Source organism: Triturus cristatus, chromosome 8 (genome assembly GCF_964204655.1).
Source record: "Triturus cristatus chromosome 8, aTriCri1.1, whole genome shotgun sequence".
Lineage (NCBI taxonomy): Eukaryota > Metazoa > Chordata > Amphibia > Caudata > Salamandridae > Triturus > Triturus cristatus.
In genome coordinates this window covers 698,477,069-698,504,703 of record NC_140591.1, presented here as the reverse complement: position 1 = coordinate 698,504,703, position 27,635 = coordinate 698,477,069, and the positions used below count along the sequence as shown (strand labels likewise).

The 27,635-nt window shown below is 44.2% G+C and overlaps 1 protein-coding gene across 8 annotated transcripts in view; it reads left to right on the top strand.

Annotated features, from left to right (window-relative positions):
- DOCK9 (dedicator of cytokinesis 9) overlaps window positions 1-27,635 on the top strand; it is a 1,069,784-nt gene that overhangs the window by 431,429 nt on the left and 610,720 nt on the right. The window lies entirely within an intron of this gene.

The following is a 27,635-nucleotide window of genomic DNA, read 5'->3' as shown; positions in this document are numbered from 1 at the left end:
ACCCCAAGAGGTGCAATCCTCTAACTGTGGTGTAATCCCCATGGGCAAACAGATTGTTAACATTCAGTGTTTTTCAAATGGTGTTGTATTTGGGAATACTGCTTCTAACTGGGTTATTTTCTGAGCTACCCAGAAAGGAATTTGTTCGCGTTTAGTGGGCACATTGCCCATTACCGCGTGTCAGGTTTGTGGAGTAATTTTAGTACCTGAGCTCTGTGTAGGAGCTGCAGTAGATGTAATTACTGTTGGTTGGACCGCCAGTGTCCTCAAGACAAAATGTGTCATGTTTCTGTAGAGTTTTATCAACTGTTTGTGTTGAACAAGTAGTTCATCCTGTGCCATTGTGTCAATGTGTGGATGTGGTGCATAGGTCGCTAATATCAGCCATGTTGCTCCTGGAATCCCTAAAGGACCAAGCCTTGCTCTTGTTTTTGTTTTTTATGTGGGGTAGGGCGCCAGTAAACCATAAAATATGTTCCAGGAAAGTACGCGGAATCTGTCTCCTCAAAAGGAGTGTAGACCGCTGGAATGTCATCATGTATGTAATAATGAAAGGTTTTTGTTACAGCATCGGCTGCTGGGAATATAACCCATGAGTAGAATACCTCTGTTTTGTAGTCTTCGAGTGCCTCTATCATGAATATTACCACATCTCCTCTGGGTTGTAACCCATGTTTGAGTAGTTTAACTGTTAAAGTTTGTCTTACTTTGGGTGCAATTTCTATTGCATCTGGGTCGACCTGACCAGTCTGATAAGGTTCCTGGTTCAAAACTCCTTCCTCGTCCCCCATTGTGTTCAAGACACAGAATTATTGTCCAAAAACAGGATAAAAAGGTTTTATGCACAATTTTGGGAAATTTTCCTTTCAAGCTTGATTAACCAACAGCCAATACACAGGATGTCTTGCCTACTCAGCTGTGGCGGAGTTTTTCCCACTTACTCCAGACGTCTCTGGGTTTTGTAAGTACGGTTTCTGAGAAATAAGCACGACTGGGCTACTCAGATTCTACTGTTGAGTAAGTGCGCCTTCAATATACCACATTGGGCACCATGTAGTGTAGTCCTATTAGTACCCTGTCATGCATGATCTACGCTGTTTACGGATAACATATACTGTGGGTCTGGTGGCAGACTGACTCCGTGCACCCCCGCCGCATATGTTAGCCTATGGTTTGCATTTGCTAGCTCGCAGTGCCACTAGACTCTCCTGCTATCAGAGAGAATAACCTCAGACTCATGGAAACAATATACTACTTTTCACCCAGTCACTCGTGCATGCTTGTTTTGTTCTCAGAGAGATGCAGAGAAGAAACAGTTGAGCGTTTATACAATAAGTATTTATTGTACCGTTGCTCTTCTCAAGTAAAATAGGTGCGCTGTTACGACTGTAATACAGTAGCAGAGCTATAGAACCAGCAGTACAGTGAATAAAAAGAAATACTATTTTTCAATTAGTCTTGAACATATACAGGAATAGGAAATGCATTTATAAAATAAAGTGCGTACTCCTAAGATGCCTGACTAGATGTACCTAAGTGTACCTAGCATGTAAGTAGGTGCTATAGAGCCTAAGCCTAAGCACCAAGAATCCCACTAGGCTTTAGTCGGAACCCCATACCTGAATAGTGAGAGTGTGGGATTTCATCCTGGACTTCAACTGGACACCCCGTAAGGGATTGTCAGACCATTGTCAGCTAGAGCAATGGGAAGCCGGAGCCGCAACGTCTCTGGTCAGTGTGTCGGCCTCGAAGTCTCGGTTCCCTCCTGCTTTCTGATAGCAAGAGGGGCTGTATTTATACAGTCTATGTACGTGTGTTACCCATTGTTCAGTATGAGGATGACGTTGGGGATTAAACCTTGTGCGTCGATGGGAGAGGTGAAGTGAACCCCCTGGAGAGTGTACTCATCAATTATTAATGTGCGCTAAGGATGACGTCTTAGCAATATCGATTGGGAAAAACCCACCCTCGGCATGGAACTAGGTGAAAGGTTTAGTCCATAAAAGGCTGCATCCCTTATAAGGCGCGATGGCCATATAAGGCATTCTGTCCTTATTTGGAGTTATGTACTCTCGTAAGGCTCGTTCATATGAAATAACGGAAGCTGATGTAGGGAAAGTGTATGATGTTCCCTGGACCTATATTAGGGTGCCGATATGAAATTTAACAAGCTGTCTGAACTCTCTGGACTTTTGCCTCTTTTTTCTTCATTCAATAAGATGCACAGAATTTTGATTATGTAACAATCAATCTGGTATTGGAATTCATCCCATAGCACCGTTTCGAGGAGAAAATCTTATCTCTTTTCAATACTCCTATGATCATTAGGCTCAAAAGGAGAAAAAAGTGTTCCTCATATTCCTTGTTGTCTAGCCCAATCAAGGAATTGTTCAGATATTGCTCCGATAGACTTCAATGGTATTCAAATGATAAGTTACAAGCTTCCTGCTTCCTCTTCAGATCACCTGCGATTCTTCTCTGTCGGTTTTACTATCTCCCGAAACTAGAAGGAGGAGCAGTGCTGAGCCAGCAGAAGATGGTACCTGCTGAAGAAGGGACTGATGTCGTCCAGGGCATTATAGGACATAAGAAAGCTGGTCTGTGCTAGGGAAGGCAAAAATCAATGTGAAAAAACTTCCCACTATTGGTACTCTTCCCCAAAACCAGCAGACTGCTAACTTTTTTGACCCCAAAAAAATGTTTATCAAGTTCATCAGTAGCAATGTCAAATTCAGAATCTTCACCTTCAGGAGATTTGCACTCTGGAAGGTCATCAGACATTTTGATCTCCACCTCTAAGTTACATTTTATATAATTTTTTTATCTGTATCTTTGAGTATCTTTTGTTGCCAAATAAGCCTTAAAAGATCTTAACCATAGTCTCCACTTTACTAGTTTATCTCCATGGTCATGTATAGATGATACTACGATGCTGGAGGCATTACGTTTTGCAACGTGCTTATCCTAAGGTAACAATGTAAAAAGAACTGAAATTGTCAGTTGCTAAAGTGGTCTCATTGCCAGCTTGCAAATAACTGGGTGAAAGTGCTGATTTGCTCTATTTCCTGGTGAAGAAAAATCCCACAAATCATTTAACAGCAAAATGAATTAGCACAATATGTTGATGACAAGTGTGCAAATAATTGATATCCACAATTGATATGAAACACCATAAAATCACATTCATAATGATAATTCCTGGCACAGATGATGCATATATCTTTTTAGCCTTTGTCAGTATTAGAAGAGTTCTGAATGTGGTCCTTTTTAGGTCTCACTGAGTCAGCGCGCATGCGCTGCTCGGAGAGACTTTCGTAAGAGAGGACTTTAAAAAATGCTACTGCCGGCTACAGCTTGCAGTGCATGTGCGTGGGCGCGCGCAAGCTGTGGCCGGTGGTAGCATTTGTCCCCCCAGCTTTTTAGCCAGCTTGCTAGAACGCGCAACAAGCACGCACACTTGCGCGCGCATCCCTTGCGTGTTTTAGCGCGTCATCAAGATCACTTTCGCTTTCACAGCTATCGTGATCGCGATGACTTTCGTGGCCAATGCCTGTTTGTGCTCTGCGCCCTGCACGGCAGTCACCATCTACAGCGTCTTTCCGTTAACTCATGCACATGTTTATAATAGTGACTCACGAGTTTAGCTCAAGCACCTGTCTTTGTGCATTGACACGAGTACCGTATAATATGCACCTGTCATGTCTCTCATAGTCCAGATAGGCAGTTCTGGAAGGCAACGCAATTTAGTTTTCTGGTGAGGTGACTACATTGCTCGATACTTGTTAGCCTGATATAAGTGAGATAAGCTCACCTTGCCCCAAAAACATACATCAGCCTCAAATATATATATATATATTTTTTTTTTCAGGAATACTCATTGACGTAACTTGAAATGGATAACTTTAGTAGATTTTATTTTACCTTTTGGCTTTTACGAGGCTACAACACCGGTTTATGTTGCCTCGATTATTTTCACGAATAACAATCAAAGAACTGACTGGATCCCACAAATTATGAGGGGAAGCAACCTATCTGAAGACACTTCCTGCTCACCCCTGCAAGCTTCTCTGATCGTACGTTACATATTAGAATGCGAGTCAGGATCAACTGAGATGTGTCCATTAATAATGTCGATGTAAACACGGAACCCTCTACTAAAATGCCCTTGGAAATACTCCATCTCCAAACATTTAGGCTACAAAGTAGAGCTTGTGTTCATTTAACAGAAAAACTAAATAAGATGAGATATCCTGGGTCGCTTTAAAGGGGGGCACATTGACAAATAAGCCATCAGATGAGCTACTTCCGATGACTATCGGATGGGCTACTTCACAGTTTTAAAGGAAAGGAGATTTTAGGATTTTTAGACAACTGCCCTATGTATGCTGGGACTTGTAGTTTTAGATTTTCAATTGTAAACATTGTCCTACAAGCCACAGCATACATAGTCGTGTTGGCTGAAGAAACAGGACTGGCTAAAGAGCAACCTCATGGTGTAGGTCTCTTGATACTGCTTTGTACAAACTGTTGTCTTTTAACAGTAACAACAACAGCAGTTTTATGTGCAGTGTGTTTCAGCCCAAAATCTCTTTAAACAAGCATTGGCATTGCCAATAGGTCTCGCCTTTGGGACCTTATAAGTGTTAAGCCATGCAACAGTTGATGTTGTTGCACCAAGGATATTGTGCTGCATAACTAAATACTTATATATGGTCCCAAAGGCGAGACCTATTGGCTATGCCAATGCTTGTTCTATGTTGCTGACCCTTTACATGAGCGGACTCAACAATAGAAACATGGATTTTGTGCCTGTTCTGTTATGAAGCACACTCCCCCCATAGTGACATAGAGATAAGGATGTCAACACACATTCCCAGCACACTCCACTCAGAGAACACTCATGTTTAAGAGAGCTTCTGGCCAGAGTGTTGCGTGGATTCTAAAAAAAATACAGCAGAGACACAAAAATTGCTAGTGCTGAGAAGACAAGAGGAGGTAAGCTGTTTGAGCACATGATCCCGCTCGCACTCCTTTGAAGGGAACCAATTGGGTGATCCAGACAGTGAACGGCATTCACACCACTGCTCAATTGAGGGTTCCTCTTAATTTTACATTCTATTCCTTAATATCAGCAAAACACCACTGCTGTGGCCCTGCTGCATTTCCAATCAAGTAGAGCAGCCAAAGTTCCAAAACTTAAAATTAGGTACATAAGTTGTCACGTGCTGCCATTGCTCACAAACACCTCCCACATAGTGGGTATAAGCATTTATTGCCAACTTGAAATGATTTCTTCCACACAAAGGTGAACATGCAACTTTATTGTCACAAAGAAATATGTCCTGTACAGAAATTCTCAGAGCTCAACTGACACACCTAGAACAATCCCAGTCTCAGGGTTCCATGACACATCACATTCTACCTAGTACCTCGGAACCCAGGACATAACCAGTGGCGGCTGGTGACATTTGAAAGTGGTGGGGCAGGGCACCGTGGCGAGCGAGCGTAGCGAGTGAGCCCGAACAGCTTAAGGGGGGTTCGGGGGGGTTCACTCCCCGAGAAAATTTTGAAAAAAGAGTGAGTAAATGGTGCATTTTCAAGCAAATTTGAGAAGCAAGAAGGTTAATAAAGCAATTGTGAAAGTGTAGTTATTGCATTAATAAAGGGATGTCATATAACAACATGTAGATAGAAATGTTTTTGAAGCTTGGGCCTGCCAGTGCCACGCACCTCTGAGCAATATGCACGTTGTGTGCCAGCAGGGCTTAGCGTCAGAAACATTTCTATAGTTATGTTTTTCTATTACAGGAAAACACAAGAAATGGGCTCCTGACCAGCAGCAGTTATCTGGCATGCATTTCAAAACACTGTGTGGTCTTATGTTGTTGAATATTCATGTCCTGCTCTTGAAGCTGGCCTTTACTAGGTTTAATCAATAGCTGTCCCAAATGCAGAGTGAAATAAATCTATGGACAGCAGCACTTCGAAAAATAGATCAGTGGACTATTGGTAAATCAGTGACGTTATCAAGTATCTGGTTCCAGAGCTCTCAGGGCTCTGTACAAATGGATGGTGCAGGCGCAGGTTCTTTATCATTACACACCACAATTCTAACCATCACTGGCACTCCAGACAGCATCCACTGCACCACATTCATGACTCGCAGAGCTCCTTGGTATTCCAGTATTAGGATCTAACACACAGCTCTGCGAAAGCACCTCGTTCCTAACAAACAATTAGGTGAAAATGCCTCTGCTTTTCCAATTCTAAGTTCCCACACAGATCTCTGCTAGCCAGGTGACTACAGCTATGACCTGAAGCAACCTTGGTACTCGAGTGCTGAGCTCCGAAGAGGCCATTTATAATGCACCTATTGACTCCACGTCTTTTCAGACTTACACATGCTGCTATTCCAGAACTGGAACTCCAGAACCAGGTGTGACAAAGCACCCCAGAGATGAATCCAATAGCCAGTTCTGACAGAGCACCTCAACCTAACCTGAATCACCCCCCATTGGACTGTTATGGTAAATCTGTAATCAACACACAACTTTGCCAATATGTATCTTATTTCAGAAGTGACCCACTGTCTATTTCTCTAGTCACAGCGCCACCAATGATTCCACCAGGGCACTCCAACACCACATTTTCGCACACTTTTGCCGGCACTGAGACTCACACATAGATGTCACAAGAGACATCAATTATGCCCTGGTCCCTCACAACAGAAACTGTTATAACTCTTTTTGGTGAACAGCCCCTCATAAGGACATTTGGGTGAAATGTCAACAATGCACCAATCATGAAAAAAAATAAGCGTTGATGTCTCTTCGGTTTTTGGGAACAAAGGACCATGGTAGTGTGCACAGCTTTCCCACTGCACTACCAGGGAACACGCTTCAGTACCCGATGCTAATTACAAAACCTTTGTTCTTTCCTTCAGAAATGCTTTATTTGCTCGATCATTGAAATCTTTTTCCCCCATTGTGGCCTGGCCTCAGATTAAACACTTCAGGCACCTTGCCTAGTCTCCAATACCTGACCCTACCTCAAACCCAAACTATTCCATCTGCGTCCATTCTTGGTTGGGCAAAAATAATTAGAGTGCAGTGACCAACAGGCGGGGCCACAGACCTGAGGGCCTGTGCACCCCATGTACACGTACAAAGGTGTCTCCATTCAGATATGGCAGAACAGCACACATACTCAAGATTCAGTGATTACTGCTCAGACCCCCACCCAAAGGCTCCCAAAGGCCCACATAGGCTGGTCAAGTCTCAGCACATGACCAAGACCAGCTAGTAGAAACCCCATTGCTCGGCCAGTCTCAGGCGGAAGCTGTAAAGCACAGCCATGTTCAATTAAATGTTGTCAAGGCCACACAAATGCAGACCCATAGTCAACAGTGGTGCCAGTAAAGTGGTAGCACACTGCACAAAATATGAAAAGCATAAGAATCAGAAGTGCAAGCCTGCCTTGCAGAAAGGACGTGAAGTACTGGCAGCAGCAGTAGCTCGAGCCTGCCAACAAAAAAGATATACTGGGGGAAACCATAAACTCGATCAGTTGGACAAGACATCCACTGTTCTCCCATTCTGTTGACTTATCGACTATGAAAATGAAAGTGCTTAATGATTATTATTGTATGATTTTGTTCCATATGCATCTGATAAGTTGTAGTAGATTTGATTTTGCTTCTATGAGCATGTAAACTACGCCAATAAGTTAAATTAGTGATTTATTGCACCAACTACAGTGAAGACTCAGCAATCTGCACGTCACATGTTTCAGTAATGGTAGTGCAACTCAATAACCATCCAACAAACGTGTATAAAATGAGAAAAACTACAGGCTATTATGTCATCCAGCAATCGGTTTTTACAAGTTGTTTGTTTTTGGAGCCTATGTAGCATTATCAAGAGAACTGACACGTATTTTCTGATGACAACAGCAACTGGACATCTAACAGATCTACTTAATGTCTTTATGTGTGAGATGCGTTAAAGTGAAATTAGCTCACATACTTTTACCAGCAAGATGGCTCCGTGGGTTAATTTATTGTGGCTGCTAGAATCTTCTGTCACCTGCAAGTCACACGTTTGAATCACAGCTAGATTGCCGGAGTCTATAATACATCTGACCAGTGAATCGAGTGCTATTAAATTGGGTAATGCCTACTAAATACAGTTCTTAGCAATCGGAAATCTACAATATGGAGCACTATATATAAACAAATTACAATAACAAAGTGCTTTCTTAATTTGCTTTCAATAGGGAGAAACATAATATCTGTATAGTTATGCAAACCTTGCTCGCCATATTGTAATATTACTTATTAATTATAAGGGGTTTCCAATGTATTCGTCTCCTGTCTGAAACTGCACTTTCAAAGGAATTAAAGACTATGGTCAGGATGAGAAGTAAAATGATAAGAATATAACAAGTATAAAAAGTAACTGATATATGGATGCGTAAATACATAATTGATTGGAAACTGAAGTACTGTGAAAGAGCCACCTGCACTAGAAAACGAGATGCTTCCAAACGCCACAGTGCTTTTGAAATACTATGAAAGCAATTCAGTTCAGAAGAACCAATCCTGAAAATCGGATGCAAGGCTACCCTGCTCCGAGGAAGATACTGTTAAATCGTTTGCTAGAAAAATGGGAATCGGCGAAGGATTTAAGAAAATCATTTGAAACAGCTGAAACCACGTTCAAGTAAATGCTGAATGAAAGAATGGCATGAATAAATTGTAAAGAATGCGTCAATAAGAAAGACAACTTTTACACCTCACAGTATATGCAATCATATTGGATCGTTCTTTAAAATCCATAATTTAGGGAGAGGTTGAGCCCGAGCTAGTAATAACGACATTGTGTCTGTGTAGCGAAAAAAGTAAAGAATCCTCATCGTGCTTCCTTCCGAGTGCGGTATTACTAATGGTGTTCCCTACTAATGACGGTCTTAGAGTAGACTGAGTGGCATCAATTTCTAGCCAGTAGGCCTCCCTTAATTTAATGAATACAATAAAAAAATAAACTTACCAGGCATCTCCATTCTCCTCCGGTCCTGCGCGTCTCCTCTGCTCTGCAAGGTGCTGCAACTAACTTCTCCAATCTCCCCGCTCTTTTCTTTTGCAAATACTAAACGGCCAAATCAGGACAGAGACTGGATGCGACGGGAGGCGGCTGACCCTTGTTTACTTACTTTGTACTTTTGATTGGGCATGGGGCGACTTTGCAAAAAACGCGTCACCGCCCGAGCAGGATCCGATTCAGAGGCTTGCACACTACACTGGGCATGCGCAACATACCTAATGCTTTGTGAATGAGAGTGAGGACCAACGCTCCTCACTCACATGCGCAGTCAGACCACCATCTTCTAGACTCCTGCTTTGAGTGCTCTCCCCCGCCTGCGCTGTGAGCTGACCTGCGCACTTTCACCCGCCCGGCCCGGAAATGTAAACAGACGAATTGAAAGCTCAATTCATCTGCTTACATTCCGTTGCCCGAACTGCAGACAGTGAGTGAGCAAGTATTTTCTTTTGTGGGGCACCGCCCCAGCGCCCCCTATGGACCAGCCGCCACTGGACATAACCACACAATCTTATTTAAGACTCGGTGTAATCCTTTGATTTTTAAGGTCTCGGCTAGACAGCACATGTGCCGTCTCGAAGAGACGTGTTTAATCTGTGAGCTTTAGCCCGCCCACAAGCTTCCCATGTGTTCACTCCATCGTCTGTCTCAAATTCTTTGTCACCATTTGTACCTGGTGTGCATGGTCATGCCTCTTATTGTGTTTAGCCAACCCCTACTGCATGGACCAAGTTCTTGTAAAAATCCACAGCTCTAGTTTTTACCACCATGTTAGTACCTACTTTGTTCTTTCTTTTTCTGCATTCTACACAGTACTCATGCTTTTACCGGCTCCATCTCCTCCCACTCGCCCTCATGCCCTGTCCACAGAGAATCCCCTCACCCGTCACTGCTTTTGCCATTGTTGCTGGTTTTAGTTTTCGCTACCTCCTCCCTCCTATAGCTGCTTGCTCCCTCGCACCTCCTGGTGCTTGCCCCATTGACAAATCACCCCCTCCCCTGACCACATCACTGCTTTAAACCCCCATTGTAGTCTGTTTAGTTCTAGCGAGTGGTGCTGACGTGCTGATTGGAGCATGTGTGCATGACTGCTATTACTTGGCATACAAGTAGTCTCTGTTTATTTTTTGCACATATGAGTACTAGGTGTGTGTGCATGTGGTCATATGGCAATGGTGTTTATAGCTGGAAAATTAGACATCAAGTGACTCAGTTATGCGTTATCACAGGGCATGTCAGAGCTTCAAAAGTACTGTGTCTTCTGCAGTAATTGCATAGCCACGTTTCTTCTGTGCCAAATCATTGAGCTGTTTGTGTCTCACCTTGTTGCTTCTCATTTCATAGGGTGGGACTTAATTTCTTCAAATTTCTCCTGTTGGGACTCTTTCTTACTTTTACCGCATTCACCGGTGAAGTGTTTCTGTGCGCCATTGTTGGTTAACTTTAATTCTCTTCAAAGGAGCCAGGCTGAGTCTTGATATAATCAAGGTTTGCCTGCCCCTCAGTGTTCATGACTAAAGTAGTCCTTTTAATGTGTTTGCTGATGCAATGTATTTCCTCGTGTTTACTACTGTAAACCAGCTTAGCACTGTGATTCTTTCTGTTTTTTGTGCAGTTTTATATAGCTCCAACACCACCCGAAGGTATTGGAGCATTTAACATTAACACCAGTTACTTTACCCAAGGACACGTTCATTTTTGTAGGCACGGTGAGATTAGGTGATTAGCTCTGCATCCAGGATGTTAACCCAACGCCGAAACTCAAACCTGGTTTCCCAGCTGTGTAGTCAGCAGCTGGGGCCTTTAAGCCACATCCTCTCCCAAGAGGACACCGTATCATCTCCTTAGCCTCTGCCTTAATTCCACGCTTTGTGATTAAAGCCAAATGACTTAATATCCCTGTGGCAGCTAGCATTTGCTGTTAGCTGCCTGTCCACCTCCAGCCGGTCGCTGCTTGCCCCACTCACCTCTGTTGTACTGTCCCGTCCTCCCCGACTCTGCTTTTCACATTTTGTTGTGCAGTTTTATATAGTGCCAATACCATCCAAAGTTATTGGAACTCATTGCAGTAGCAGCAGTTACTTTTTTGTGCAGTTTTATGTAGCAACACAAAAAGAAGATGGATGGAAAGTTGAACATTGTCAAACATTCTCCCCCAGTGGCAGATCTGGCTTTAATCCATTATTATTTTGCTTGCCATTCCAGTTTGACCCCAGCCATATGCAAATCAGCCTTGACTCTTTTCCCTATGGGAACAGTCCAGTCCGAACTGCCAGGCCAGGTCCTCCCTGGATCAGAAAACAAGCATCCTGGGACTGGTTTTGGGCCACCACCCCTTATCAGCCAGGCTAGCTTGAAACCGGAGGCGTAGCGAGCACGGGACCCAGGGAATACCTGGCTTGGCAATTCGGGCTGGGCTGTTCCCATGAGGAACAGCGAGAAGAATGATTTGCATATGTCTGGGTCTGAACTAGGGTGGCGAAGTGAGCTAAAGAACAATGATGTATTCAACCCAGATTTGTGACTGGGGGTGAGTGGCTGAAAAGTTTCAGTGCTCCGTCCATCATCTCCTTGTGTTTGCTTTGTTCGCCCTAAGTTGGCAGGGTATGCTCAGACGTGGGTCCCTTGCTCACTTTGCCACTGGATTCAAGCTAGCCTGGCTGATGAGGGGCGTTACCCTGAAGCCGGTCCCAGGATGCTTGTTTCCAGTCCAGAGAAGACCTGGCTTGGAAGTTCAGGCTGGACTGTTCCCATGAGGAACAGGGTCAAGACTGATTTGCATATGGCTGGGTCTGAACTGGTGTGGCGGGGTGAGCTAAAGAACGATGATGGATTCAACCCAGATCTGTGACTGGGGGTGAGTGTCTGAAAAGTCTCAGCGCTCTGTCCTTCATCTCCTCATGTTAGATTTATGAAGCACCAACCCCACCCGAAGGTATTGGAGTGTTTTATATTTTCGCCACTTACTTTACATTCAATGGTATTGGAGCGCTTGCTCTATCCTCTGTCTTGCCATAGCGCGAACACGAGCACTTTAAGTGCTCACCAGTGACATTCCACAATGACATATTCATTTTTGTTGCTGTTCCTGCTTCAACTAAGGTATTTATTTTTTGCCCTTTTAATGTTGCTTCCTACCAACTTCTCCTGTAGTTACTTGCCCATTGCCACAGCCCCTCATGCTTGACCCGTCCCTCCTCTACCTCCCTCATTGCTTGCTGAAAGTCACTGAAAAAATAATATTATGATGCGGCCAGTGCAGGCCGCTTCATAGCGCTTTTTTGTGTTATGAGGAGCAGGACAATAAACTCAACATGGGGGGGGGGGGGAGGGTGAAGTGACTCGTCGTCGGCTCAACATCCTGTGATTCTGGGCTTTTAGTGACTTTCAGCCATGCTGAACAGCAGATGTGCGGCTAGACTACATGGCTAAAAGACATCCACTTTGTGATACCCATAAGGGTCATGTTCGCGCTATATAAAACTAAAATAAATGATAATTATAAAGGCCAATAGCTCGGACATTGCTGCGACCTGTAGGCTTTGCCCATGCTTGTTAACTGTTGTGGCACGACAAAGACACAGGCATATAAGAACAGTGTTCAGTGTGAGTGAGGCATAAAATTAAGCTTAGCGGGGCATCATGAGCACTGGTGCGAGGGGACATCATCTGCATCTTGCACAAGTAATGATGTAAATGAGCATTAGACTGTGGGCCTGATTTAGATATCAGCGAACGGGTTCCTCCGTCACAACGGGGACAGATATCCCTCCCACCAAAAGCTAAATCCCATAGGATATTATGGGATTTAGATTTCAGTGGGTGTGATAGCCGTCCACCTTGTGACGGAGTAATTGGTCCGCATATATCCAAATCAGGCCCTTAGTTTTATTTTATCTCTAGGGAAAGTGCGCATACACCACGTTTACCTCAATATAAGGACAACTTGTGTATAGATGATATAATGCATCAGATTGAAAAACTGATGAAAACCTGCTAAACACTATATGCCTGTGGTCCAAATGGCAATCCGAATGCCTGCCCCTAAGTACTGTGCTTTTCTGCTTGTTCCTCGGTATAACCAGATTGCTTTCCACGGTGTAATTTCCGTCTCCTAAAGGGGAGGGGTGAGTATCTTTATTTCAGGTCTGAGAAACAATTCACACCACAATGTTATCCTGACTTTAAATGAGGGGGTTCAGCAATTGAAGGTGCAGCGGCATTGTCGATCATAGCTAGATCCCCCAGTAAGGATGGATGACTTATGTTGCCGTTTTGTAGACAAAATGTCACCATTTCATCGCTATGACTGAGCTCGACTCTTCATAAATTTCTCTGCGTGAAGTGTAGAGTAGGCAGCTCTCACGATTATTACATCTGTACTTTAGAACATAGATGAGGCTGAGGAAGAGTGGTGGGGTCTAAGTAACACCTAAGGGGCGTATTTACAAGCCCCTTGGGCCGCTGGTGCAACACTTTTTCCCCATATAAAAAGTGACGCACCGGCTGCGTAAGTTGCTTGTAACAAAGGCCCATATGTACGAACACATTTTCCCATAGACACAGAATGGGTAAAAACCCTTTGATACATCTGGTCCTAAGCCCCTAAACGCCTACAAACCCCCTGATGTGGGGCAGTGTATTGGCTTTGTTCCTCCCTAACTCTTGCTTATGTCAAACTGCAGTTCAGGCGGTTGTAACCTTCATCTTGCATGAGCCCTATTTACCACGACAGATCCCAGATATGAAGCTGATACCGTAGAACAAAATCAGCGGCTAGCTTTGCTTTAACAAAATATACCTTGTTGACGCTCTGAGAGAAAGATTGTTAAGCCTCAGTCTAAATAATTTTGTTCACATAAATACCCACCGCTCAAGAAATCCTTCAGTAACTATAAATTTGGGAAAGCTAAAATTCTGCTAAGCATACATTATGCCACTAGCAGAATTTCCCCAGTTACAGTCCACTTAATGGACAACAACATCTGCGTTTCCTAAGGTTTGTGAATAGGGACTGGTAAGTCGACCTTTTGTTCACCTAAGTTAAACCTTGATTTGCAATATTGGCACACATGTGCCTTTTATTGGCAGACTGGTGCTGTCTGTATAGGGCTAGTGTCATTGATTTGGTCTATGTTGCCAAGTGGACCAGTACAGAATACGCTGAGCCCTCTTTTCAGGTTTCTAAATGTTTTTCTCCTAGAAAGCTTCCTTCTTAGTTCCCTCAGCTGGTCTTCATTTCTGTTCCCCAAGCTATTAAACAGCATTTTTGCTCATCCCCGTGCCTGGCGGGCGGGGACTGGTCAGCTGGAGCCTCACATGTGTTAAATTTTCCATTTCCATTACATCACCGTGAGAGCCAAGATGTAAAAAAAAAACCTGCAGGCCGTGACTCTTTCTAAGATCCCTGGTGTCTGTGCAAGGAGCAGCGCCGCGCTATTTAAATATAGCCTGTTCCAGTCCCGCCAGATGCCTCCGGACGTTGTTTTGTTGCAGGCCATTTTGCTGTAAATAAACATGAACTAAATAAAGACTTTGAAAAGAGGTACTGTTATTTTTGTGGTCTTTATAGACAGATTCTCAGTGATGAAAACGGTTTTATTCTGTATTACAGTGTTCGGCATTTGACGATTGTGAACTTGTGCTTGTATGTACTGTATGTAACTTTTAGATGACTTGCTGAAGTGGATAAAAAGTCGGTTGATAGCCACGTATTGAGTTATAGGTGTGCAGCTATCAATAATGGGATTGTTTTCCACAAAGGTGTGCTAAGTGATATCAGGTGGACAGCAAAATTGAAGCTCGAGTTGTCCGTGACGTCCCTTGGAAACGTAAGGTGGACTTCACGATTTGAAGAGCGACCCATCCATCATTTTATGTTATGTAAGCCCCACCCAACCCTCTTCCACTCCACAGCTAATTCTATTAATGACTTGCAGGAGAGAAGACAAGTTGTGTGTACGCCATGCACTGAATAGCCTCCTCTCTTTCAGCCCTGCCCATGTAATTGTATTTTAAACAAGCATTGGCAAACCCTGTAGGTCTTTACTTTTGGACCTATTATTTGCTTTGCAAATGCTGTTTGCAAATTATATGCAGCGTAGGCCAAAATAAAAATGAAAAGGCACAATGACACTCCTGTTGATTGCGTTATCATCAGATATGTGTATCTATAAAATGGCTCAGACACATTATGTTTTTATTTACCCAAGTTGGATCAGTAAATTGAAAAAAAAATTGTGTTAAAGTGCATTCTGTAAAGCAGAGGGACCGGCAGCAATTTGCAGCCCGGTCTTCCCCAAAATGTTTTTTCGAAGAAAAAAGGACTTCTGGACATTGCAGGAGCAGGTAGGAGGTGGGGGGAGAAAAGGAGGACACTAGGTAGAGAGCAACATGGGGATGGTGACAGAAGTACTTGAGGGAGACAGCAATATGGCATGTGAAAAGAGAAGCACATGCAACAGAGTGCAAGTTGCTCTCTAGGGAGAAGTGCACAAGGCAAAGAGCAGCATGGAACGCCAGGGTGGATATTTGGCGTAGGGAGAAGCACACAGGAGAGGGCACCTGAGAAAACAATACACCATTGTGGGCTCCTTAACAACAACAAAAAAAAGTATTTCCATTAATGTGAGCAGTGCAAGCATACAAGTCAGTCAGTCAAGAGGATGAGGCCTTGCTCAGAGCAGGGACAAACTCAAAAAAGAGGAAGGCAAGCCATCAAATAAGAAGCAAGCAAAGGAACAATAAAGCCATCCAGTGGGTGGACTGTAAGCCTATCATAGTTTTTTTGTGAGCAAATAAAAGATATGCAAGACCTAAAAAGCATTGACTGGGTGTAGTTTCACCCATCTCTTCTGCCCTTTCCCCTACAAAATATACTTGGTAGCTTTCTGTTACTCAATCACACCATTATCGTAAGAAAAACTCCCATATCCAAAAATGAACAAAAAACCCCAGTATCTGGCCTCCTGCCATTCCTCTTTCACCACCCTGGTAAAAACACGCCTCATTTCTCCCATCCCAAAATATGGACTCAAATATCTGGCATGCTGCCACCCTCCCACACCACCCTCTGCCCCTAAAGCCACGCTGTCTGCTCTCCACAAAACAGAGAGCCAGTGCTGTGCTGACAGGCTGTGCGAGAGAGATGTTGCCTACAGTCTTCCTTCAGTAGTCTGACCAACTCACTCCAGGTCTCCAGACCTGAACTTTTCACCTACAAATCGTTGTTTTCAGGTATGTTATTGTAATTAGTTCAGTGGAAGCAAAAACAAAAGGCTACAACAAAGTTACAGACTTGAAAAAGTGCCCTTAATGACCAGCAGCAAGGTGGCCACCCTCTGTGGTCATGATGTCTTCATAGACGCTCATTGACAAGGCGTGGTTGCGAGTGGTTCACCTGTGGGCCTCTTTTGTTCCTGTGCCAAGCCGTTCCTACAGCGGGAGAGCTGATAAAAGCCATCTCTAGGAAATTTCGTATCACTGGGACTGCAGTTGGCAAAGATCAGAGTTTCATGCCGATGGGGCAGACTCCTAGCTCTCAATTTTAAAGAATGGCTAAATGACTGGACACAGTGTAAGGAACAACTATCCACCTACGCCGAACTCCTACCACTGACTTCCAGGCCAAGAGAAATCTGGGACCCCCTGCTGACATACATGAGAGGTGATAATTAAATATCGTTCATAAACTCAACAAGAGGAGAAAATTGAGAGGCCATAGCATGAATAGGCAGGAGAGAAATACCCCGCAGAGACACACATCAACCTAGACCTGTAGTGAGTAACCATGAAATGTGTCCCCTATCCTTACCCCTATATCGTACACTTGCACATTATGACCGAATGCTCACTTAAACCCAATGACATGCGTTAACGAATCATAATAGTGTGCTGGGAGGGAAATAGGAGTGTGAATTAAGCAGTTTATTTTAAAATTGCTGTTTATAACTACCTGATCTGTATTATTATTGCAATTTTCTTTCTCTATTTTTGAACATGGACGATTTGTATGAGGCAGCAACATATAATGGTTCTACTGCACCTAGCTGTAAAAATTAATAAAAGAAGCCATCTCTGGTTTTCTTCTTGATGCACTGCATATTCATCCCTGTCTGGGGGGGGCTCAGCTACTAATTTTCTGGTTACTGAAGAGCCTGAATATACTTTCGGGCATTTTAGGGAAGAATTTCTGTACCAGTTATGGATGTTGTTTATTCATCCTAAATTTTCATACTCTGCAGGAGCAGTGATAATGTTCACAGGAAAAATTATACCAAAATTCAGCATGAAAGGAAATTATTACATTTGGGTTTTGAAGTGGAAATAAATGTTGCTATTTTTTTGTTTTACTTAGTCAAGTTAATTGTTGGAGAAGCGATTTGAGTATCAGCTATGTCATAGTTATATTAGAGGAATACAGTTTGTGAGTTCCATTCTCTTCCCTTTCATTTCAGACGCAGCAATTAAGTCTTCCTCCCATGTTTCTTTCAGTCAAAAAGCTTCTCCATAGTTCAGGAGTGTCCTATGTTAGCCCAAAAGGGGTGGGTCTATGCCTGATATTCTGGGTAACAGCTGACTATGTAAAAGATTCCTTTATCGCAAAAATTGGGCCTGTATCTGGCCCACCTGGACCAACACTGGACACCAATGTTGGATTGCAGCATTTTATTGCTAGTCTCAATTTGCCGTGCAATTTTTTCACATTGTGTACTCTTTATTTTGGTTTAGAAAACAACCCTTGTGCTTGCTAGCTATTTATGTTCTGGGAGTTTCTGACCTTGAGAATTTTTTCCAGTGAAATACTGTGTTTCTTCACAGCCAAGTAACTCCTCTTTCTTACTAGTATCAAAGTTGTAATGCAAAAAAAAGAATTGTGTTTCAAATGGTTTTCATTTAATTTTTGTTGAAGAGATGTTTAAGAACCTGGATGGTGAGAGGTTTTGTTTCTGCTTTGTATAATCGAGAATAAACTTTGGTGGTAGTTTTCCAGCATTAAAGCTGGTCCTGTTTCTTCCGACAGTTTGATTATTGCTTTCATCTATTAATGGTACGAGTTTCATGGACCTCCCTCTGAATACACTTCCAAGCAGGGGCGGCTCCGCCGTCGTGGCGGAGGAGCGTAGCCCCACTGCTGGAACCAGCGGGCGGAGGTAAATAAAATGATAATAAAGCCGTTAATAAAACTGCTTTATTATCATTTTATTGTACTCCAGAGCTGCCGCTGAGGCTTGAGGGTGGGGCCATCAGTAGCAGGAGGAGTGGTGGGCTCAGGGCACTGCCAGTGCGCTTATAGGCTTGACCGGCCGTCTTAGGACGACCAAACCGACATGTGCATTTGATATCTCCAGGCTGTTGCTTGGAGATATCGGCAGGCTCTGGAGCACAGGCTCCCAGTCCATGCTGGAGCATGGAACCATCCCGGTCCGCCCAAGCCCTATGTTTCTCTCATACTGGGTAATACCAGCATGAGAGTAGTGTCTTGATTGGCGCAGGGGACTCTGGGAGCATGTGTGAACATTGTCTGAAGAGACGGCGAGGGGGCGGACATCAGGCTGCAGGTAAGTAAAAAAATAAGTATTCTCCCCCCCCCCCCTCCCCCCCCACACCCTTCCCGCGCTGCCTCACCGATTTCCCCAGCTAGCGACGGACCCTGTTTCCAAGTCGGTTTAGTGTGCATTTCACACAGGGTATTGTGTTTTGCTTCAAAATCTAAATACCCATGAAAAATGTTGTATGCCTCCAATGCAGTGTGTAAACTAGGGATCTCCAACCTTTTGTATAATAAAATCTACTTATGTTCAGTAAAATTCTTCCAGAGCTACTATTATTATTAGAAATATAATAACCACATAAAACAAGATTACATTAGTGGCCACCATATGCAAAAGTACCCACAGTGATCCTCACAGTGGATCAGATATGGTTGTAACAGTGATGTAAAAAATGCTTTGTCAATGTGGAATGCCTCTACATGGGTAACGCATAACAACCAGAGCTGCAACATCCCTTGTATCCAGTTAATATTAGTAAAAAGTCTACCCAACAAAATTTAATTTATTACTCAAATTTCAGCTTTAAATATATTTTGGAAATTCAACCTTTTTACCCAAAACATCATCATACGAATTCTGAAAATACACACATATTCGTCTTGAATACACACTTCAATTTTGGTATACATATATTCACTCACCCAAGAAAAAGACTCTTATTTTGTTCACCGGGCTGCACACAGGAGAGCTACTTACAGTTAGCTGGAGGGTAACTAGTAGCTCACAAGCTACTCGCTGGAGAAGCCTGGTCTAAACACTGCAATATGGATGCTCCGACCAGGGTGGAAGTTCAGTACGGCTAAGATGTTTTCATTCAATTTTTATGAAACGGCTTTGGCTTCACTGTAAACATCCACGCAAAATTGTCTGTTTGTTGCGTTCCCAGCTGTTCATGAGAACGAAAGTAACATCATGGAAAATTAGGCATGGCACTGCACATGAGGAGTGCAAAACAGTAAATGGATTCAGGAAAGTTGCTGGAGTGACAGGAAATTACTTTACAGTGAATCGTCAGGTTTTGTTTTACTTGCTCAACCCAATTGAGATGCCTTGCTTTCTACTCTTAATAATTATATAAATGTTTTCGTGGATATTTCAGTTAGTATTGTGATAATTGAAAACATTGAAATGATCTGTCCCATGCTTCAATCACACTGTCACGATGCCAGGCAGCCCCCCTCCCGTTAAAAAACAGAAACTGTTCCAGGGTGGAGGCTCCATAAGGCCTAATAAGGCTTGGGGGCAAATAAAGTACATGGGACCCTGGGGAATGGGGACAAAGGGCAATGGGGGATGGCAGGCCAGGCCTATGTCCACCCCCTGACGTGCATGGCCAAAGGCAGTGCGCGGTGTGAGATTGGCTGCATGCGGTGGGATGGTGGGCAGTCCCTGTGGGCAACACCCTGCCACGCACAACCGAAAGCCCTGTGCAGCATCTGGTTGGCTACCATTGTTTGGGTTGGCCACTGGGCTTGGCCACAGTCTAGGCCATGCGGCCAACCGCCCTCTGTGCACAGCTGAAAGCCGCGTGCAGCGTGGGGTTGACTGCATGTGGGGGATTGGCCGCAGGGATTGGCCACAGATAGTAGGGAAGTTGGATTTACGTATGGCAATAAATTATTAACTTACGTTAAAACACCCTGGAAGTTCACTGAAAAAAGCAAAGGTCAAAGTAACGTTATAGTTAGGTGAAATATTCAGTACCAATGTAAAGTTATTAAACTCTAAAAACCACAGAATTTCAACAGTTGTAGTTATAGTTATCTAAAGTAACTGTGACTCATGCCCTAAGGTAACTATAACTCACACCCTCGCCATGCACTGCTAATTACCCCACATATTACATCACTCGTGACATCTTCTATGACATCATTGATTATATCACTGCAACATTTCCAATGAAATTATTGATGAGAAAATTGTGCCAGGTGGGGGCGGGAGTTATAGTTACCTTAAGTCACAAGTTATAGTTACTTGAGATAACAATAACTGGTTAGTTTCTCTGGCTCTTAGAGTTTAAAATGTTACATTGTTGCTGAACATTTCACCTAATTATAATGTTAGTTTAGCCTTTGTTTTTTTCGGTGTCAGGTGTTCCAACAAGTGAGAGATTTTGGCTATGGGGGCTTGTTTCTCCCCTAGTTATGCCTGTTTGCATATGAGACTATGGGAGGTACAAGTCCTCAGTCTCATATATGCTGAAACAATGTCCAACCATGTGTTACGATGGTATAGGTACATGGATGATTTGCTGATAATTTGGAGGGGCATGGAGGAGTGCCCTCCACTTTATTGAGCAAATTAATAACAACAACTTAAATCTACACTTCACAGGTCAACTTAGCAGGGAGTCTAATTGTTTTCTAGATTTTGAGATCATGGTCATACAGGACAAGTTAGAAACAAGGTTTTTCAGAAAACCGACAGCGGGAAATACCCTCTAGCCACCACCCTGCACATTTGGTCCGTAGCATCCCATTTGGGGAGATGCTGCGGATTCATAGAATTTATAGTACTGATTCAGACTGTGAAACTGCACAAAAAGAAAGTCGTGATAGGTTTTTGGCCAGGGGATTCTCTCGGGGTGTGATCCACAAAGCCATAGAGAAAACCAGCAAGATGGACAGATCAAAGGCCCTGGCTTGTAGATCCGATAGTAAAACAGGACTACACACACCTTCAGAACAACCTTCTAGACTGATCCTGACGTACAGTAGCCAACACAAATCAATACGCAGGATAGTCAACAAAAATTGGGTTCTTGTAAAAAATGATCCAGTCTTGGGGGCTAACCTGACTGGATTTCCCAACATAACTTTTAGGAAGGCGTGTTCAATGAGCAACTCACTAGTCAAGAGCAGTCCAGAAGTGAGAAACAATAGCTCCTGGCTAGACTCTAGCAAAGGGTTCCTAAAATGCACCACCTGCAAGGCTTGCAAACATGGGGTAAGCAAATCAGAATACGTTACACCGTTCAGGAAGGAGCCCACTCACATAAACAAGTAACTGATCTGCAAAACAGAATTTGCAGTGTATGTTGTGGAGTGTGCCTGTGGCCTGCAGTACGTAGGAAGTACGAAGCTGCAGGTACACAAAAGAGGATACTCCAGCACATATGGGCCCTCAATAACGGTGATCAGTCCTACCCAGTTGCAAGGCATTTCGGAGAGCTCCATGCCAAAATTGCGAGTGATCTCAAATACTTTGTTGTGGACACGGTCCCCCCCCCTTGAGAAGGGGAGGTGACCGCGAAGCTCTCCTGAGGAAGCTTGAGATAAGATATATACTAGAGTTGGATTGTAAAACACCAATGGTCTCAACTCTAGTGAAGATTTTTATACTTCTCTTTAGGATTCTAGCTGCATGCACATACAAATTTGCTTTTTATCTGCTGCCTCTGCAATGTTTTTAATCTTCACTTTATAAATTTTTGCACATTTGCACATTAAGAACCCTTCTGGGTTCTATAGGTGGCACTTTATGCAGTTTGAACTGGCACTTTTTGATGATTAGACATGGATCATAGTCATGGCCCACTTGGACTTAATTGTTCAACCATTGCACATGAGCTGCTAAGCTCCTGAGATTTCTTGTTATGTCTGGGATATTTTATGCATGAAAAGTTGGTATTTGATCAACCTTTTAACATGTATGTATTAGGGCATTTTGAACAAAAATATATATTTTTTAACAGTTGTGTATCTATTTATTTATGTAGTTGCATATTTATTGATATTTATATCATGAACTGTTGAACATATTGGTACCCTATGTATTAAGTTACCAATGCATTTAAATCATGTTGAATATGGAACGACTCTTCCATGTCTATGACAACCATAGGTCACCAGTAATGAGCACTGTCACTTTAAATATGTGAAGTCACTCCACCAGCTCGTCATGTGATCAAGGCCTCCAGAGTGCCGAAACGCGTTATGGCGGTGGTGCAGGGCACGAAATTAAATAATTGCACTAGTATTCTGTGTCCGCATCGTCTTTTCCTGATCCACAGGAGTGCGAATGAGGCGAGATACAAGAGATATATATATATATATATATCAAAGATATTGGCAAATCAAAAAACGCTTTTCCTATGGAAACTAGGTTCAAACCAGGCGCGTAGCTAGGGGGGGGCGGTGGGGGCGGACCGCCCCAGGCGGTACTGTTTTGCGGGTGGCAGCGCGGCATTGGCCCGTTGTGGCGGCCTTTATAATTTATTTGGAGACACTGACAGTCAGTGTACCCAAATAAATTATAAAGGCCGCCGCAACGGGCCTGTGCCGCGCGGCCGCCGTTTCACGTACAAGCACTGCTCACGTGCTGGCAAAAAAGGAAAAGTAACAAATTGCCGCCTGCAGCACACGCACCACGTTGCCAGATTAGGCTATTTGGGCACGCGGTGGAACAAGCTCCGCCTCCAGCGCGTGCACCGCGACGTCGAGCAGCTGTCATGTTTCCTTGCGCCCCTCACCCGTAAACCAGAAGCAGGGCACTCCTCAGTCGACACGGGACTCCTCCCCCTGGGTGGTCCCGGCAGGTTGCAGTCTAGTCTTTTCGGCAGCACGTAGTGGACGCCGCCGGCCGGCCGTCACTTCCGGTTACCTGAGCTTATCACTACGGAGGACGGCAGGCTCGGCGCTTCGGATTCATTTCCTGAGCTTCGCAGACACGCAGGAGCGTAGCGAAGGCTCTTCCAGCAACCGGACAGTCGGTCCGGACCGCGCAAGGGCGCCCAAAGATCCCGCCTTACATCATACTTGGCACGGAGCCACCCTATACACTATTACCTTCCAGAGCGCAGTGGCGCTTTCCTTTGTTGTTAAAGACGACTCGTGCGACGGCACGGAGTCACCATACCTGCCTTGGTTACCTCAGAGCGCAGTGGCGCTTTTCCTTTGTTGGGACGACTCGTGCGACGGCACGGAGTCGCCATCTCTGCCTTATAACCCCAGAGCGCAGTTGCGCTTTTACCTTTGTTGAGACGACTCGTGCGACGGCACGAAGTCGCCAGAACTGCCTACTTGTCCCCCCAGAGCGCAGTGGCGCCTTCCCTTGCTTACTTTCACACACGACTTGTGCGACGGCACGAAGTCGCCACACCTGTATTTCCTCCCTCTAGCGCAGTGGCGCTTTCCTGGTACTTGATCCTTCCTAAGAGCGCAGGAGCGCTCGGACCCTGGCATACCTTCGGGGTCTTTTTCTTCACTCTCCGCAAGGACCTCGTTTGATACCAACGCCTGAACTTCATCTGTACAAGAACACCGCGCTCACAGGTAACCAGAAGAGTGTACTGCTCCCTTTAGTACTGTGTTCCCCCAAACGCTCGGGGGGTGTGCATGTTCCGCTCTAACCCTGTACCATAGTCACCCCTGTTTCCTCTCTTGCCTTAGGGATCGTGGACTTCTACACAGCCTAAGGAGCCACGAAGGGTATCCCCGTCACGTCATCCACAGTCCCACTCGCACCACCCTTCCTGGCAATCTCCCCCGGTTCCCTCCTGCAACTGGCTAGTGTATTCAGTCCTTCCAGTAACAGAAGGGTTCAGGTAGGGGTTGCTCCTGTCGTCCCTGTGGGATTCCTCGGCAAACACGAGGTGAGAATTGTGGGGGTCTGACAGCAGCCCACAACTTCCGGTGCAGCCAGGGAGAGCGCGTGCAGGGGTTGGGATGGATTCCTGCACCCCACCACCATTCCCCGATGACGTGGATGAATCGGCTATGGTGCATGACACCCGTTTACCAATATAAAGTGTACTTTTACTTTAAAGGTAGGAGAGCACAGTGTGCGTCTGAATGGGCAGTTTTTCAAACTGGAGTGTAGTGCAAGCCCGGTTCTAGGGGGTGGGCCTGGGCAATGGCAATGAATCTGCAACCGATGTACAACAATAATAAAAAATGTTCAGATAACTGGTGATTTATGATCTTGCTAGAGAGCAATCATTTGTCTGTTAGTTTTTAAATGCAGATAAACTGTATTTTATGTGGGTAGCTCGGTGGGTTACTGCCTTTGTCACAGAGATCCTTGTGTTACTTGCCGTTCAGAAGTTACAATCCTAAAATAGGACAGTGAACTCAGAACTGTCATCAAAGAGCTGCATACAAACTTCACCTTTTTTTGTGTTGTGATATAGTTAGAACTTCTCCAGTTTTTCATTATTCTGATGTCGCTAAAAAGAGTTTGTTTGGGAAGTCATACATTTTTATCAGTAAAGCCAACCCCCAACCACTGGAGTACTCTTTAAATCCTGAGTTTGTGCTTCTCCAGACCAAAGCCTAGTAAAATATATTGCCCACCAGCATGGATGACATGTGACTCCTACACTTGTAATCCTCATTGGCCTATGTGACATTCCCCGTAGACTGATTCATTCTCTCTGTATAATGTGTGCTGTTATGTAAAGTACTGTGACACCTTACACTGATATGAGTAGCGCTATACAACAAATGGAATGCATATGAGAGAGGGGCAACAGAGATGAGGGGCACTGGTTAAGTGTGGCAGTGAGGGAATACGAGGAGCTGGTCATGGGGTGGGGCAACTACCGAGAGATGAGGGGTACTAGTGGAGGGTGGCAGTGAGGGAAGCCAAGGAGGAGGTCATGGGGTGGGGGGGGGGAACTACAGAGAGATGAGCGGCACTAGTGTAGGGTGGCAGTGAGGTAAGCGAGGAGGAGGTCATGGGGTACGGGGGCTACGGAGCGATGAGGGGCACTGGTGGAGGGTGGCAGTGATGGAGTCTGAGGAGGAGGTCATGAGGGGGAGGGGCTGCGGAGAGATGAAGGACACTGTTGGAGGGTGGTAGTAAAGGTATCCACGGAGAAAGAGGTCATTGTTAGGGCCCCAAAAAAGACTTTTGCACCAGCACTAAATCCAACCCTGTCATGGCCTTTCTGTTTTCGTATATTTAATTAACAGTCGGGTGATTAGGAAAACTGTAAAGTTCATGCTAATTACATTTACTGCTATATTCAATGCTTCAAGTTTGAAGGTGATTTTACTAATGTTTTTTTACCAGGAATAATGAAAATGCAACTGGATGGTGGCTCATTTGGGGCTGGGGCCCAAGGTCAGCTGTGAGATAAGATGCACTGAAGAGGGGAGTTAGAAAAGTGGATAAGCAAGCCTGTAAGGGAGCACGCTGCAGAGTCTGGGGTCAGGTGGAGGTAGTAATGAAGAGGGATTCTTCCTGAAGGTCGCACGGAGGGAGCCTGAGTAGTGTCACTTGCCTGATACTCCCACCTTAGAAATCTCCTCTTCCCATCAAAGGGACATATCATGGAGAAAAAAAACACTTTTTGAGAGTAATAACATTTATAAAGAGATTTGGAAAAGAGTGTGTTTTACTGGGCCTTGGTAGACTAAGAAGAGCTAAAGGAGGGCTGGAAGCAGGCCTGGCTAGACATATAAGCGACAAATCGGGCCTGTAGTGGCCCACCCGAATGCACCCTTGGCCCACCCAAATAAAAGTTCCTGGAGCCGGGCCTGGTGTAGTGTGTGAGTTTTGGTGATATAATGTGAGGGTAGAAGGAGTAATTTAAAGGTTGGATAGTGTAAATATAGGATGGGTTAATAAAAGGCAGAGGTAGTAGGAGTATGGAGTAGTTTGGGTGTTGAAGGGGTCATTATGTTTGTGTGCATTTACTGATCTAGCACGTTCTAAATTCAGTACACTTGTGAGCAGATTTACCAAGATTCACACTATGCAACTATGTGCAATAGTCTCCCTTGCACAACCAAAATTAGCATTGCATTGTATTTACTGCGCATTGTGCCACAATGATGGCATCAGCCACACACATGCAAATAACTCTGTTATTTGTGACAAATATGATTTTTAATTTATGCAAAGACAGAGAAACAATACTTTGTATGAGTTTTGTGTTTTGAGTAAACCCTCGAATGTAATTCTTTTGTGCAGACAGACTCCTAAGGGTAAATTAGGCACTGTGTGTAATTTTAGCAAATATCACACCTAATATGCTTTGAAATATTTTGGCATTTCCCATTGTCTGTTGTTTGTACTGGGCTACGCTAGTTTGTATGGCTTTAGTTAGGTTGATATGGCTTTGTTTGGAGTTCTAGGCCTGTTGGTGTGGTTCCTACCCCATTACACCCACTTTACAAGAATTCTAAGGGGTTTTGTGCTACGCGACTAGAATTAGATTACTCAACATTATGTTGTTACATATATATTATAATTTATGGAATAATAAAATGTAAGAGGAGAGAGGGTGAATTTCAATATCAGTAAATAAGCCCAGTTCTAGAAATCCTTGGTATAGTGAAAGGGAAGGGGCATGGGGTATTGAGGCGGACTTTGTGACATCGAAGATTTGCTCAGGTAAAATGGGTCATGCTGAGTGCGCAGGGTAAGTTGATACTGGGAGACTGAGTATAGGAGTAGTAGGAAGTGGGGACAGTTTGAAAGTTGGAAGTATTTAGAGGTCAGGAGGGATGTGACAAAATATAGGGTAGCTATGCTGGGGAGGAAGTTGGAAGGGAATACTTTACAACTGGAGGTAGTTTCAGCATTGGAGGGGTAGTTTGAAGGTGGAGTTCGCATGAAGGTAGGTGTAGTTTGTTTGAAGGGGTGACTTTGTTCTAGAAGGTAGTAAGTGGAGATACTCTGACTGTAGGCAGAGTTCTTTGACAATAGGAAGTAGTTTGAGTGGAGAGGTAGTCTAAAAGTATGGGGTAGCGAGAAGATGGGGTAGTTTTGTTTTTGGAGAGGTTGTTTTGGTGAAGTTTGGGTGAAGGAGGTTAGGTTGAAAGGGGGGGATCATTTGAGCATAGAAGTGCTAGATTGAAGGTAGAAGGGGACAGTGTGAGGGAAGATTGGGATATCCGATGGTTGGGATAGTTTAAGGGGAAGTATCGGGTAAAAGTGCATTAGCCCTGGCTGTGTATTAGTGCCATTTAAAATTCGTTTTAGCCACACTGCAAAGCATCTGCAATGCTGTACAGCATGGCTACAAAGCATTGCC